General features: G+C 42.5%; 1 long non-coding RNA gene across 1 annotated transcript; it reads left to right on the top strand.

The window, feature by feature from the left end:
• The first annotated feature begins 2,017 nt into the window (after nucleotides 1-2,017).
• LOC107812458 (uncharacterized) lies at nucleotides 2,018-9,742 on the top strand. The gene is made up of 5 exons (XR_001654122.2): nucleotides 2,018-2,253; nucleotides 2,409-2,477; nucleotides 2,608-2,694; nucleotides 3,615-3,724; nucleotides 9,514-9,742. It is a non-coding gene; the product is annotated as an uncharacterized LOC107812458 (long non-coding RNA).
• Nucleotides 9,743-16,710: the final 6,968 nt, after the last annotated feature.

The following is a 16,710-nucleotide window of genomic DNA, read 5'->3' as shown; positions in this document are numbered from 1 at the left end:
ATTCAGAGGAAATTGGTTCCTCCATTACGACAACCAAAGCAGAAAAAAGTGTTGCTGATATGGTGCAAAGAACTCCTGATATTGAGTAGAGAAGTGGCACTCACTCTTCCATGGATGCTAATGATGGATCCCACTCTGAGGAACCTGGTTCTTCTTACTATGACACTCAAGTGTCTAACTGAAAGCACAAAAGTTCATATCCTCTCAAGAATATGATCACCCCTCTTGATTCAGGAATTCAAACTAGATCAAAGACAAGAAGCATGTTTGCCTTCTCAGCCTTCCTATCTCAAATTGAGCCCAAAAATATCAAAAAAGCATTGAAAGATGCTGACTGGATTGCTTCTATGCAAGATGAACCCTATCAATTCGAGAGGAACAACATGTGGCACCTGGTTCCTCGACCTTTAGATAGAACTGTTATTGGAACTAGTTGGGTGTTAAGAAACAAGCTTGATGAGTTTGAAAATACAACAAGAAATAAGTCCAGGTTGGTGGTTCAAGGTTATAATCAAGAAGAATGAATTGACTATGATGAGACTTTTGCTCCAGTTGCACGGATGGAAGCCATCAGAATTCTCATTGCTTTTGCATCTCATATAGAATTCAAATTGTTCTAAATAGATGTCAAGAGTGCATTTCTGAATGGACATTTGAAGAAGAAATCTTTGTCAAACAACCACCTAGTTTTGAATGTCATGAGCATCCTGAACATGTATTCAAGCTCGATAAGGCCCTATATGGTTTAAAGAAGGCCTCTTATGCATGGTATGAAAGGTTGTCCAGGTTCCTTCTGAAAAATGGCTTTACAAGAGGGAAAATTGACAACACTCTTTTTTTGAAGAAAAGAGGGAGGAACCTGCTAATTTTGCAAGTCATTGTTGACGATATCATCTTTGGCGCAACAAATAATTCCTTATGTGAAGAGTATGCCGAGCTTATGGGAAGTGAGTTTGAGATGAGTATGATGGGGGAACTGAACTTCTTTCTAGGTCTGCAACTTAATAAAACCTCTAAGGGAATGATGATAAGTCAGTAGAAATACATTAAAGAGCTTCTGAAGAGGTTTGAGATAGAAAGATCAAAGATTATTGATACTCTTATTTCCATAGCCACTCGTCTAGACATGGATGAACTTGGTTCCCCTATGAATGAAACCATGTATCGGGACATCATTGGTTCACTCTTATATCTCACAGCCAACAGACCTAGCATTGTGTTTTGTGTAGGATTATGTGCTAGATTCCAATCATGTTCAAAAGAATATCATCTCAAAGATGCTAAGAGAATTTTGAGGTATCTCAAAGAAACACAGGACCTGGTTCTATGTTATCCCTCAGGAGACAATTTTGACTTAATTAGGCATGTTGATATTGATTATGCTGGTTATTTGGTGGATAGAAAGAGTACATCTAGGATGACATGTTTTCTGGGGTCATGCTTAATTTTATGGGGTACAAAGAAATAAAATTGTATATCCCTCTCTACTGTAGAAGCTGAATATGTAGCAACTGCTTCTTGTTGTACCCAAATATTGTGGATCAAGCAATAACTGGAATATTTTGGTGTATTCTCTGAATGTGTTTATGTGATAACACAAGTGCTCTCAACATGGCAAAGAACCTGGTGCAACATAAGAGGACAAAGCACATTGATGTGCGACATCATTTTCTGAGGGACAATGTTGAAAAGGGTCTCATCTGTATGAAGTTTTACAAAACAGAGAACCAGGTAATCAAATTGAAAAGAATCTACTGGAGTTGGGATTAATCAAATTGAACTGAGAATATGGTCCCTCAACGACTGGCTATAAAGGAAGGTCAAGGTAAATTGTTAAAAACACTACAAAAATGGTGAGTTTGCGGAGGTTTAATTGCGGCGGTTATTGTAACCTCCGCAATTTATATCAAATTGGCGGGGTTTATGCACCCCCACAAATATATTATATTTGCGGAGGTTAATAACCTCTGTCACCCTTAAAAAAAGCACCTACTGACCCCATTGTTCCCCTTTTTTTTTTTTTTAATCCTTTCCCTCTTTTTTTCCCAAACCCCTCCTTCACTTTCACAAAAGAGAAGCTTTTCAGCTTCCATTTTCTTTCACTTGAAAAATTTAAAAACCCTCACTTGAAGATTAAAAACAATGAAAGAGATGCGAAATTTTGTATGGTAATTTTTTTCTTCGTGATGAAAGAGATGCGAAATTTTGCTTTCTTCCTGGTTATATTTTGAACGATGCGGGTTCAGATCTATGGTAATTCCTCTTTCCCATTCTTTGATTTTGTTTTTCTGTCCTTCTTTCTTCTTACATGTGTGTTTTAGGTTTATTTTCTCTTTTAATTTGTGTTTTCCCATTACTGATTTTTTCTCTAATTTGTGGCTTTTCTGTTTTTCGATTCTCTACTGAAGGTAACAAAATTTTTGATAGAATCGGTGTATTTTGAAGAGGGATATAACACTCGTTTTTGAATTCGAGATGTAAGTCCTCTTTCTCCTTCTGCATTATGTATTTTAGGTTGTAAATTTTAGCTTTTTTGGGTTTGTAGGTTAATTTCTGTGATTTTGAGTCTACTTAATTGAAATATTTCCTCTTGCATGTGTATTTTAGAACTCCTGTGGACCTTCAGAGAAGACGCAATTGTCACTAGCTGATATTCCTCTTTTTGCTCTGCATGGTGTTTGAATCAATCTCAAGGTACAAACAGATTTTTAGTTTTCTTCGTAATGTTAAATATTAATTTTTTTTCTTTCTAGGTTTGTAATATAAAATGTGCGGACAATAGATTTAGGTTGCCTGAACATCAATTCTGCTTTCTTTCAAAAGGATAATGAATCAATAACATATTTTCTGTTTTATTTGTCAAGTGATGAGGAATATAGTAGTAATATCTATGAAGTTTTGAATGGAGATTGTGTTATCAAGATTGAAAATAACATAGAAGCCCTTCACTTAAGGGCAACATATATAGTAAATTCAGCACCAGATTCAGATATGTCTCAGTCAGTATAGCATAGAAATTGGTCAAAATGTGTCCATTTCAGCATGTCTTCTGGTGGAAAGTGTATTTGCAATTTGTTTGTCCAAGTCTACTTTAGTTTCATTTAGAGGAGTTTGATAAATGATATTTAATTCCAATTTAGAAAAGTTAATTTGATTGTGTTGTATGATGCTGCAATTGTTGATTGTTATATTATCAACCGTTCTACCAGTAAATAAAAAATATTCAACATCGAAGTAGGGAATATTATGAGAAATTATCCAGTATTCTCATATTCAATGAATCTGGACATGTTGTAAATCTTGACATGAAATGAATATGATTCCAGAAGAGCTGGAATCAAGATTGGACAGAGTAGTTGAGTGATCCAGCTCACATGTGATCTCAAGCTTTACATAGATAATGAAGTGATTGCTTGCTTTTATTATCTTCTTTGGGAATTTTTGTATTATCTTTGTGCTAAACACTGTTTTGATTTCAACACTAAAGTAAACTAGATAATATTCTTGTCATTCTTATTATTGCCTTTTAGTGAATTGCTAGTTGGGTTTTTCTTCATATACCTCTGTTCTTCCTCCCCCCTTTTCCCTTTGGTTCCCTCCTTCTGTTTTTGCAGGACTACTGGATCAGAGCATGCGGCGGACATCAAAATTGGTTAGAGGCAGCGGAAAATTGACTAAGGTTACTACGGCAGCGCGACCTTGACACTTACAATGATTCACCCAGGTTTTGTACTAATTGGGAGTTGGTACCTCAGGCTTTTTGTTTAATATATTTGTCTCCCTTGCTAGTATCCAATTAGTTTATGTTAGTTTAATCCTAATTCTTGATTGCCTATAATTATTTTAGTGCATCTGCCTGGATATTTTTCTTTGTGTAACTATTTAGGGATTTCTAGACCGTAATTTGATTTCTTTGTAGTTGTTCTGTTGGCCTTCTTTTAGATATTTATTGTTATCATTAGTTTAATTTTTGCTTGTCTATTATCTATACATATTTCTAGTGGTTAAAGTTGTAAGTGTTAGACCTACCTCCTTTAGTTGAATCTTTTGTCTGTTTTAGCGACATTTCTAGCGTAATGTTCCGTAGATTATAGTGGTTGGGATGAGTGATAGTGGAATAAGGTTATGTCTTTGGGTGGGATGGGGGGAGGGGAAAGCTGGCAAGGGAGTCTCTAGGCTAGGAGTGGGATACTAGAACATAGGAACTTTAACGGGAAAGTCAATAGAGTTAGCAAAAATCCTCCAGAAGAGGAAGATTAACATAGTTTGTGTCTAGAAGACTAGATGGGTGGGGTAGAACGCTCGAGATGCTGTTGGATTTAAATTGTGGGTCTCATGACACGAGAGGGGTAAGAATGGGGTATTAAGCTGGTTATGGCTATTAAGGGAGCTAGTGGTAGAAGTTAGGAGGGTGAACGACAGACTGATGGCTATTAAGTTGGTTATGGGAGAGTCTACTTTAAATGTGATTAATGCTTACGCGCCTCAAGTGGGCTTTGACGAGGAGATTAAGAGGTGCTTCTGGGAAGAATTTGACGGGTTGATACGTGGCATTCCACTCCCCGAGAAGTTATTCATAGGAGATGACTTCAATGGTCACATTGGGGGGACAGGGAGACATCTGGGGGTATGACGGTGTACATGGCGGCTTTGGCTTTGGAGTTAGGAGTAGAGGAGGTACTTCATTGTTGGACTGTGCTAAAGCCTTTGATTTGGTGATTACCAACTCGTGTTTTCTGAAAAGGGAGGAGCACTTGGATATATTCCGGAGTTCGTTGGCCAAGACTCAAATTGATAAGAGTCTTCCGGAAGTGCGATAGGAGTCTATGCATGGATTGCAAGGTTATACCAAGCAAGAATCTCACGACTCAGCATAGATTATTGGTGATGGACTAAGAGATTGGAGTATATGCATGGATTATAAGGTTATACCAAGCAAGAATCTCATAACTCAGCATAAATTATTGGTGATGGACTTAGAAATTGTGAGGAAGAGGAGGAAGAGGGTCGTGTATCGTCAACCCGACAGCGGTGAGCTTGGAGGAGCAGTGGGGATGCGAGCTATATATGGACCACGATAGCGGAGTGTATTAAAGTAATTGCAAGAGAAGTGTTAGGGGTCCCGAAGGGTTTCTCTAGCGGCCACGAAGATGACTGTTGGCAGAGTGAGGAGGTACAAGAGAAAGTGGAAGCCAAGCAAGCGGCATACTTGACGCTTATAGAGAGCATGGACGAAGAGGCAAAGAGGATGAACATGGAGGGGTATAGGAGGGCTAAGAAAGAGGCAAATTTATTGATTACTGCGGCTAAGACTGCGATGTTTGGGCGTTTGTATGAAGAGATTGGGGACAAAGGCGGGGACAAGAAGCTATACAGGCTAGCCAAGGTGAGAGAGATAAAGGCTCGTGATCTGGATCAAGTTAAATGTATGAAAGATGAGTAAGGTAGAGTTTTGATGGAAGAGGCTCAGATTAGACAAAGATGGTAGATATATTTCCATAAACTCCTGAACAAAGAGGGTGATAGGGACATTGTGCTGGGCGACTTGGAGCACTCCGAGATGCGCCAGGATTTCGAGTATTATTGGCGCATAATAGTAGAATAGGTCGAGGGGCTATGTGTAAGATGTGCAGGGGTAGAGCTACTGGGCTAGATGAAATACCTGTGGAATTTTGGAAGAATGCAGGTAGGGCAGATTTGGAGTGGCTCACTAATCTGTTCAACGTCATTTTTAGGACGAAGAAGATGCCCGATGAATGGAGGTGGAGTATAATGATTCCTCTGTATAAAAACAAGGGTGATATCCAAAGCTACAATAATTATAGGGGGTTTAAGTCCTAAGCCATACTATGAAAGTTTGGGAGAGGATAGTTGAAGTGAGGGTGGGGACTAGTGTGTCCATTTCTGAGAACTAGTTTGGTTTCATGCCGGGGCGTTCGACTATGGAAGCCATTCACATTGTGAGGAGATTGGTGGAGTGGTATAGGAAGATGACGAAGGACTTGCACATGATGTTCATTGACCTAGAGAAAGCATATGACAAAGTTCCGAGAGAGGTACTCTGGCGATGCTTGGAGGCTAAAGGGGTTCCAGTAGCCTACATTAGGGTGATTAAGGACTTGTATGATGAAGCCAAGACTCGAGTTAGGTTAGCGGGAGGAGACTCGGAACACTTTTCAGTTATGATGGGGTTGCACCAAGATCAACTCTTAGTCCATTCGTATTTTCCTTGGCGATGGACGCATTGACGAGACATATTCAAGGTGAGGTGCCATGGTGTATGTTATTTGCTGATGACATAGTTTTAATTGACAAGATGCGGGTGGTGTTAACGAGAGGCTGGAGATTTGGAGGCAGACCGTAGAGTCTAAGGGTTTCAAGTTGAGCAGGACCAAGACGGAATAAATTGAGTACAAGTTCAGCAACAGTACCCAGGAAGGGGATATGGCAGTAAGGCTTGATACGCAAGTCATCCCCATGAGAGGTAGTTTCAAGTATCTTGGATCTATAATACAAGGTAACAGGGATATTGATGAATATGTCACGCATCATATCGGAGCAGGATGGATGAAGTGAAGGCTCACTTCCGGTGTCTTATGTGATAAGAATGTGCCATTGAGACTTAAAGGTAAGTTCTACAAGGTTGTAGTTAGACCGACTATGTTATATGGAGCAGAGTGTTGGCCGGTTAAGAGCTCTCATACCTAGAAGCTAAAAGTAGCTGAGATGAAGATGTTGAGGTAGATGTGTGGGCATACCCGGTTGGATAAGATTAGGAATAAAGTTATTTGGGAAAAGGTGAGAGTGGCCCCTGTGGAGGATAAGATGCGGGAGGTGAGGTTGCGATGGTTCGGGCATGTTAAGAGGAGAAGTATAGAAGCCCCAGTCAGAAGGTGCGAGTGGTTAGCCTCGGTAGGCAGCAGGAGGAGTAGAGGTAGGCCTAAGAAGTCTTGGGGAGAGGTTATTAGGCGGGACATGGCGCAACTGGAGCTGACTAAGGACATGGCCCTAGACAAGAGGGTGTGGAGGTCGAAGATTAGGGTAGAAGGTTCGTAGGTAGTTGAGCGTTTCTCTTAGTCTTACTCATGTGTAACGACCAAGCCGATCGTTTCTAGAGTTGTAGCCCTGTTCCCCTAATTACTGCTTATTTTGTGATTTATAGTTGTTATGTGACTTGACGGGGTAGTCGGTTCGGGTCCGGAGAAATTTCGTAATGAATTGAGACACTTAGTCTCAAAGTTGGAAGCTTAAGTTGAAAAGATTGACCGGATATTGACTTATGAGTAAATGACTACGGAATAGAGTTTTGGTGGTTATGTTAGCTCCATTGGATGATTTTGGACTTAGGAGCATGTCCAGATAGTGATTTGGAGGTACTAGTTGAATTAGGCCTGAAATGGCAAAAATTGGAAACTTGGATATTAGACCGAGAGTGGACTTTGTGGTTACCTGGCTTGGATTAGATTTTCGGGGGTTGGAGTAGATCTGTGGTGTCATTTGTGATTTGTGTGCAAACGTTGGGGTCAGTCAGACGTGATTCGATAGGTCTCGGCGTCGTTTGTAGAAGTTGGAATTTCCTTAGTTTTAATAGGCTTAAATTGGGGTGTGAGTCATGTTTTTGATGTTGTTTGAGGTAATTTGAGGGCTCGACTAAGTTCGTATCGTGTTTTAGGACTTGTTGGTGCATTTGATTGAGGTCCCGGGGGGCCTTGGGTTAATTTCAAATGGTTAACGGATCGAAAATGGGACTTAGTGCATTGCTGAAGCTCGGAGTTTTCTGGTGTGATCATACCTATGAGGGGTTGGCTGCAGGTGCGGCTGGAGCAGTGCTGGAGCGATATTTGGTATGGCCTCGGGTGTATCGCAGGTGCGGAAACAATTCCGCAAGTGCGGACTCACACCTGCACGTGGAGGATCATAGAAGCGGTAGAGAGCCTGGGGAGGCTGGTCCGCAGAAGCGGACAATTTGCGCAGATGCGGATGGTTGACGGCAAAAGCGGTGCCGCAGAAGTGACTAAATGAACCGCAGAAACGAAAAGGCTGGGCAGAACATTTAAATTCAAGGGTTCGCGATATTTCTTCATTTTGAACATTTCAAGCTCGGGATTAGGCGATTATTTAGGGGATTTTTGAGGGGTTTCTTGAAGTAATTCACTTGTGATCATTTTTAATCAATAATATTATTTCCCCATTGAAATTCCCACCTAGTTTATGTGTATTTAAGATGGAATTTGGGAATTTGACGCTAGGGATTTGGAGAGTTTGATTTGGGGTTTTGGGTGGTGATTTGGTGTCGGATTTTGGTAAATTTGGTATGGTTGGACTCATCGTTAAATGGGCTTTCGGGTTTTGTGACTTTTATCGGATTTCGAGATGTGGGTCTGGGGGCCGGCTTTTGAGTCGACTTTTAACTTTTGATTAAGAACTTAGTATTTTTCTTATGGAATTAATTCCTTTAGTCCGTGTTGATTGTATCGAACTGTTTGTGGCTAGATTCGAGGCATTTGGAGGCCGGTTCGTAAGGCAAGGGTGTGTTGGAGTAGGGATTTGCATGGCTTGAGGTAAGTAACAGTTCTAAATATGGTCCTGAGGGTATGAAACCCTATATTATGTGTCATGTGATTGGTTTAGAGGTGACGCGCATGCTAGGTGACGAGCGCGTGGGCGTGCACCATAGGAATGATGACTTGGTCAATTCCATGGAACTGTGTAGTTGAATAATCTGTTGTTATCCATATTTTCTCCATGTGTTATAGAAATTAAACTGAAAATCATGTAAGAAATCATGTTTAGGCTATGTGTTGGTACTGTAGGGACCCACAAAGGCCGTATTACACATTAAATTATTTGCTAATTGCTGCTTGTACTCAATCATAGTTTTACTTGCATATTATATCTTAGTCTCTATTACTCTTTATTGATGCATTATATCATTCTTGTTTGGGTTGATTATCATGATTACTGAGAGCCCGAGAGACTGGAAAGGTTGATGACTGAGTGAGGCTGAGGGCCTGATTGTGAGGAAATTTATGGGATCGGGTTGCACGCCGCAACATATTTTATTGATTTATGCCATGATTGGCTTGTTATAGCGCTTGGGCTAAAGTATCCCCTCCAGAGTCTGTACATACCCCAGTGAGCGCACGTATCTACTGAGTGCGAGTGCTGAGCGATTGAGAGGAATAAGTAACTGTGAGGATGGAGAGCATAGGAGGACTGAGTGACTGTTGCTCTGAGATTTTGCACTTGATTTCATTATTGTGGTACTTCAGCTGGCATATATTATTGTCATGTAATTTCTGAGAGATATTATATCCCGCTTTAATTGAACTTGACATGAATTAACTATTTTGGCCTTAATTATTGAATTTGAAAGCATGCCTATCTTTCTATGTTGTAATTTCTGTAATTGAGCTATATTTGTGAAGCTCGTCACTACTTTCAGTTTATTATTTAGTCTTGTTACTTACTGAGTTGGTTGTACTCTTTCTACACCATGCACCTTATGTGCAGATCCAGGTATTTTCGGACACGGTGGGTGTTGATTTCTTTGCGCAGCTTGATCATTGGAGTTTCATGGTAGATGCCCGGCGTTCGCAGACCTTGTCTCTCCTTCCCTATCTTTCCACTTTATGTAGTTAGTTTTAGTCATTCATAGACATTATTTTTTAGACTTGTGTTGTATAGACGCTAATGTACTCAGTGACACCCCGATATTGAGAATTTTCGTATTGGGTTTTGACTTTCTATCCAGTTTTTGAGAGTTTTGATGATTTAAACATGTGTTATTCTTATTTTTCATTTAAAAGTGTTGGAAGTATTTTGAAGTGTCGGCTTGCCAAGTACCACGTTAGGCGCCATCACGATAGCAAAAGTTTTGAGTCGTGACAAGTTGGTATCAGAGCCTAGGTTACATAGGTCTCACGAGTCATGAGCAGGTTTAGTAGAGTCTTGCGGATCGGTACGAAGACATCTGTACTTATCTTCGAGACGTTGTCGAACCCATAGGAAAATTCACATTCTTTCATTCTTGTCATGCGGATTTGTTGATTTCGATCACTAAATTTTTGTTGTTCTATTCTCTCGTAGATGGTGAGGACGCGCGCTACCCAACAGGACGGTCAACCACCAGTACTACCAGCTAGGGCCACAAGAGACCGAGGTCGTGGTAGGGGTAGCGGTGCAGCTCGTACAAAAGCTAGAAAAGCACCTGCAGATCCACCAGTTTCTCCAGCTCAGGAGCAGGTTCCAGATGTGGTTGAGCCAGTGGATCCAGCTCAGGCACCATCTGTGCCCATTGTGATTCCAGGCGTTTAAGAGGCTTTGGCCCTAATATTGACTGTTTGCACTAGCCTTGCTCAAGTGGTTTCGGCTCAGGATGCACCAGCCACTTCTCAGGCCGAGGGAGGTAGTCATACCCCCGTCTCCCATACTCTAGAGAAGGTGATGCAGGGACTCCAGACACCGGGGGTACTACCAGCCCATCATGTTGTAGCGGCTCAAGCCCAGGTGGGTCCCGTTATGGCTGACGATGAGCAGAGGAGGCTAGAGAGTTTTGGGAGGCTTCAACCTCCATCATTTAGCGGGGCGGAGTCAGAGGATGCCCAGGGCTTCTTGAATAAGTACCAGTGGATTCTTCGCACGACGGGTATTTTTGTGACCAGTGGGGTCTCGTTCATAACTTTTCAGTTTACTGGGGCTGCTTCAGATGGTGGGAGGCTTATGAGAGGCGCAGGCCGATCGGTGCAACACCACTTTCATGGCAGGAGTTCTCTGTTCTCTTCTTGGAGAAGTTCGTGCCGTAGTCTCGCAGGGCGGAGCTACGCAGATAGTTTGAGAAACTACGTCAGAAGGGCATGTCTGTGACCCAGTACGAGATAAGGTTTTCAGAGTTGGCTCATCACGCAGTTTGGTTGGTTCCCACTGATAGGGAAAGGATTTGGAGGTTCATTGATGGCCTCACATATCAGGTGCGGTTGCTTATGACTCGGGAGAGGGTATCTGGTGCAACTTTTGATGAGGTGGTTGATATTGCTTAGTAGATAGAGATGGTCCGTAGTCAGGAGCGTGAGGAGAGGGAGGCCAAGAGGCCTCGAGGTTCAGGTGGCTTCGGTGGTGCTCCTTCTGGAGGGCAGTCCTACCACAACCAGGGTTATCTCTATAGGCCCGTGCAGATGGCTCGCCCAGTTCACCGTGGTACATCATCCAGTCATGGTGCATACATTGCTCGTCAGGGTAAGTCATCTCTCAGTGCCCTTCCAGTTCAAAGTTCATTCCGTGCTTCATCGGTTCAGGGTTCATCTATGCCAGGTTCTTCTAGCAGTTATCCCGGTATTCGGGGCCCCCTTCAGTCCCCACCACCAGCCCTGGGGAGTTGCTTTGAGTGTGGGGAATTTGGGTATATGTGGAGGTAGTGTCCTCGTCGCCCGAGAGGTCTAGTGCAGTAGAGGAGTCAGGCTGCGACTTCTGCACCAGTTACTTCAATACTTGCCCAGCCAGCTTGGGGTGGGGCCCAGGTAGATAGAGGTCGCCCTAGAGGGGGAGGCCGATCAGGTGGCGGTCAGGCCCGATTCTATGCTATTCCTGCCATACTAGATATTGTTGTTTCAGATGTAATGATCACAGGTATTATCTCAGTATGCCACAAGGATGCCTTTGTATTATTTGACCCTTTTTCCACTTATTCGTATGTATCATCGTATTTTTCTCATTATCTGGATATGCCCTGTGAGTCCTTAGTTTCATTTGTTCATGTATCTACGTCGTTAGGTGATACTATTGTTGTGGACCGTGTATATCGATCATGTGTAGTGACTATTGGGGGATTGGATACTAGAGTTGATCTTTTATTGCTTAGTATGGTTGATTTCAATGTGAACTTGGGGATGGATTGGTTGTCTCCATGTCATGTTGTTCTAGATTGTCACGCTAAGACCGTGACGTTGGTGATGCCGGGGTTGCCAAGGATTGAGTGTAGAGGTTCTCTAGACTATGTTCCCATCAGAGTGATTTCATATTTGAAGGCCCTTCGGATGGTTGGGAAGGGTTGTTTATCATATTTGGCCTTTGTGAGGGATGTTGGTGTTGATACTGCTACTATTGATTTTGTTTCGGTGGTGCGAGATTTTCAGGATATGTTTCTTGTAGACCTGTCGAGCATGCTGCCTGACAAGGATATTGACTTCTGTATTGACTTGGTGTCGGGCACTCAGCCTATTTCTATTCCACCGTATCGTATGGCACCAGCTGAGTTTAAACAATTAAAGGAGTCGTTTTAGGAACTTCTTGATAAGGGGTTTATTAGACCAAGTGTGTCGCCTTGGGGTACACCGGTCCTATTCGTGAAGGAGAAGAAGGATGGTACTATGCGGATGTGCATCGATTATAGGCAGTTGAACAAAGTTACGATCAAGAACAAGTATCCTTTGTCGCGCATTAATGATCTATTTGACTAGCTTCAGGGAGTGGTGGTGTTCTCTAAGATTTACTTGAGGTCTGGGTATCACCAGTTGAAGATTCGGGACTCGGATATTCTAAAGACAGCATTCAAGACCCGTTATGGTCATTATGAGTTCTTTGTGATGTCTTTTAGGCTAACCAATACCCCAGCAGCATTCTCTGATGAACAATGTATTTCAGCCTTATATCGACTCGTTTGTCATAGTATTCATTGGTGATATCCTGGTGTACACTCGTAGCCAGGAGGAGAATACCCAGCATTTGAGGATTGTGTTGCAGCAGTTGAAGGAGGAAAAGCTTCATGCCAAGTTCTCTAAGTGTGAGTTTTGGCTTAGTTCCGTGGCATTCTTGGGGCACGTGGTATCCAGTGAGGGTATTCAGTTGGATCCAAAGAAGATAGAGATGGTTCAGAGTTGGCCCAGACCGTCCTCAGCTATGGAGATTCGGAGCTTTCTCTGCTTGGCCGGTTAATATCGTCGCTCCATGGAGGGTTTCTCATCTATTGCATCATGTTTGACCGAATTGACCCAAAAGGGTGCTACTTTCAAGTGGTCGGATGAGTATGAGGAGAGCTTTCAGAAGCTCAAGACTGCCTTGACCACAACTCCAGTTCTAGTTTTTCCTTCAGCTTCAGGCTTTTATACAGTGTATTGTGATGCTTATCGGATTGGTATTGGGTGTGTCTTGATGCAGAAGGGTAGAGTAATTGCTTATGCTTCGCGCATGTTGAAGCCCCATGAGAAGAACTACCTTGTTCATGATTTGGAGATGGCTGTAATCGTTCATGCATTGAAGATTTGGAGGCATTATCTCTACAGTGTGTCTTGTGAGGTATTTACGGATCACTGGAGTCTCCAGCACTTGTTCAAACAAAAGAATCTAAATTGAGGCAGCGGAGATGGTTGGAGCGCCTAAAGGATTATGATATCACCATTTTGTATCATCCCGGGAAGGCCAATGTGATGGTTGATGCCTTGAGTAGAAAGGCGGTGAGTATGGGTAGCCTTGCATTTATTCCTGTTTGTGAGAGACCTCTTGCAGTTTATGTTCAGGCCTTGGCCAACCAATTCGTGAGATTAGATGTTTTGGAGCCCAGACGAGTTCTAGCTTGTGTGGTTTCTCGGTCTTCCCTATATGATTGCATCAAAGAGCGTCGGTATTATGATCTTCATTTTCTTCTCCTTAAGGACACGGTTCATCACGGTGATTCCAGAGACATTACTATTGGGGATGATGAGGTGTTGAGATGCAGGGTCGAATTTGTGTGCCTAATATGGATGGGCTACGTGAGTTGATTCTTGAGGAGACCCACAGTTCGCGGTATTTCATTCATCTGAGTGCCGCGAAAATGTACCAGGACTTGAGGCAGCACTATTGGTGGAGAAGAATTAAGAAGGATATAGCGGGGTTTGTAGCTCGATGCCTTAACTATCAGCAGGTAAAGTATGAGCATCAGAGACCGGGTGGATTGCTTCAGAGTGGAAATGGGAGTGGATCACCATGGATTTTGTAGTTGGGCTCCCACAAACTTTGAGGAAGTTCGATGCTATTTGGGTGATTGTGGATTGGCTGACCAAGTCCGCGCACTTCATTCCAGTTGGGACTAATTATTCTTTAGAGCGGTTGGTTGAGACTTACATCCACAAGATTGTTCGCCTTCACGGTGTGCTAGTGTCCATCATTTCATATCGGGGCACGCAGTTTACATCATAGTTTTGGAGAACTTTGCATTGAGAGTTTGGCACCCAGGTTGGGTTGAGTACAACATTTTAACATTAGACAGATGGATAGTCCGAGCGCACTATTTAGATATTGGAGGACATGCTATGCGCTTGTGTCATTGATTTCGGGGGTTCTTGCGATCATTTTCTATCGCTCGCGGAGTTTTCCTACAACAACCACTACCAGTCGAGCATTGAAATGGCTCCGTATGAGGCTTTGTATGGGAGATGGTGTCGATCTCCAGTGGGTTGATCTGAGCCTGGGGAGGCTAGGTTATTCGGTACTGACTTGGTTCAGGATGCTTGGGACAAGGTTAATTGATTCAGGATCGGCTTCGCATGGCGCAGTCCAGACATAAGAGTTACACTGATAGGAATGTTCGTTAAGTTGCTTTCATGGTTGGGGAGAATATATTGATCAAGGTTTCACCCATGAAGGGTGTTATAAGGTTCGGTAAGAGGGGCAAGTTGAGCCCTCGGTATATTGGACCATTTGAGGTACTTCAGAGGATTGGAGAGGTGGCTTACAAGCTTGCCTTGCCACCAAGTTTGTCGAGTGCACATCTAGTATGTCTGCGATCCGTCTCATGTTTTGGATTTCAGCACGGTTCAGTTGGATGGTGATTTGACTTATGATATGGAGCCGGTGGCCATTTTGGATCGGTATGTTCGAAAGTTGAGGTCAAAGAACATAACTTCAGTGAAGGTGTAGTGGAGAGGTCAACCAGTTGAGGAGGCTACTTGGGAGACCAAGCGAGAGATGCGGAGCAAATATCCACACCTATTTGAGATTCCAGGTACATTTCTAAGCCCGTTCGAGGATGAACGTTTATTTAATAGGGGGAGGATGTAATAACCCGGCCGTTCGTTTCGAGAGTTGTAGCCCCGTTCCCCCATTTATTGCTCATTTTATGCTTTATAGCTGTTATATTTGTCGGGATAGTCGGTTTGAGTCCGGAGAGATTTTGGAATGAATTGACACACTAAGTATCAAAGTTGGAAGCTTAAGTTGAAAAGGTTGACCGGATGTTGACTTATGAGTAAATGACTCCGGAATAGAGTTTTGGCAGTTTCTTAGCTCCGTTGGGTGATATTGCACTTAGGAACATGTCCGGATAGTGATTTGGATGTCCGTAGTTGAATTAGGCTTGAAATGGCGAAAATTGAAAACTTAAAAGTTTGACCGAGAGTGAAATTTGTGGTTACCAGGCTTGGATTGGAGTTCCGGGGATTGGAATAGGTCCGTGGTGTTATTTGTAATTTGTGTGCAAAACTTTGGGGTCAATCGGACGTGATTCGATAGGTCTCGGCGTCATTTGTAGAAGTTGGAATTTACTTAGTTTCAATAGGCTTGAATTGGGGTGTGATTCGTATTTTTGATGTTGTTTGAGGTGCTTTGAGGGCTCGACTAAGTTCGTATCGTATTTTAGGACTTGTTGGTGTGTTTGATTGAGGTCCTGGTGGGCCTCAGGTTGATTTCAGATGGTAATGTATCGAAAAAGGGACTTAGTGCACTACTGAAGCTGGGAGATTTCCGGTGTGATCGCACCTGCGAGGGGTTGGCCGCAGATGCGGCTGGAGTGGCGCATAAGCGAGATTTGGTATGGACTCAGGTGTATTGCAGGTGCGGAAAGAATTCCGCAGGTGCAGTTGGTCAGCATTAGTGACTTCCGCAGATGCGTATGGTTGACCGTAAAAGTGTTACCACAGAAGCGGCTAAATGAACCGCATAAGCGAAAAGGCTTGGCAGAACATTTAAATTCAAGGGTTCACGATTTTTCTTCATTTTGAACATTTCAAGCTCGGGATTAGGCAATTTTTTAGAGGATTTTCAAGGGGTTTCTTGAGGTAAGTCATTTGTGTTCATTTTTAATCAATAATCTTGTTTCCCTATTGAAATTCACACCTAGTTTGTGTGTATTTAAGGTGAAATTTAGGAATTTGAGGCTAGGGATTTGGAGAGTTTGATTTGGGGGTTTGGGTGGAGATTTGGTGTCAGATTTTGGTAAATTTGGTATGGTTGGACTCGTGGTTGAATTGGATTTTGATTTTTGTGACTTTTATCGGATTTCGAGACGTGGGCCCAGGGACCAGCTTTTGAGTCGACTTTTGACTTTTGATTAAGAACTTAGTGTTTTTCTAATGGAATTAATTCCTTTAGCCCGTGTTGATTGTATCGAATTGTTTGTAGCTAGATTCGAGGAATTTGGAGGCCGGTCGCGAGGCAAGGGTGTGTTGGAGTAGGTATTTGCACGGCTTGAGGTCAGTAACAATTCTAAATATGGTCTTGAGGGTATGAAACCCCATATTATGTGTCATGTGATTGGTTTTGAGGTGACGCACATGCTAGGTGACGAGCGCATGGGCATGCACCATAGGAATGGTGACTTGGTCAATTCCATGGAACTGTGTAGTTGAATAATCTGTTGTTATTTGTATTTTCTCCATTTGTTATAGAAATTGAACTGCAAATCATGTTAGAAATCATGTTTAGGCTATGTATTGATACTGTAGGGACACACAGAGGTTG

Source organism: Nicotiana tabacum, chromosome 23 (assembly GCF_000715075.1).
Source record: "Nicotiana tabacum cultivar K326 chromosome 23, ASM71507v2, whole genome shotgun sequence".
NCBI classification, from domain to species: domain Eukaryota; kingdom Viridiplantae; phylum Streptophyta; class Magnoliopsida; order Solanales; family Solanaceae; genus Nicotiana; species Nicotiana tabacum.
Note: the sequence above shows the minus strand (reverse complement) of the source record. Positions and strands in the feature narration are given on the sequence as shown.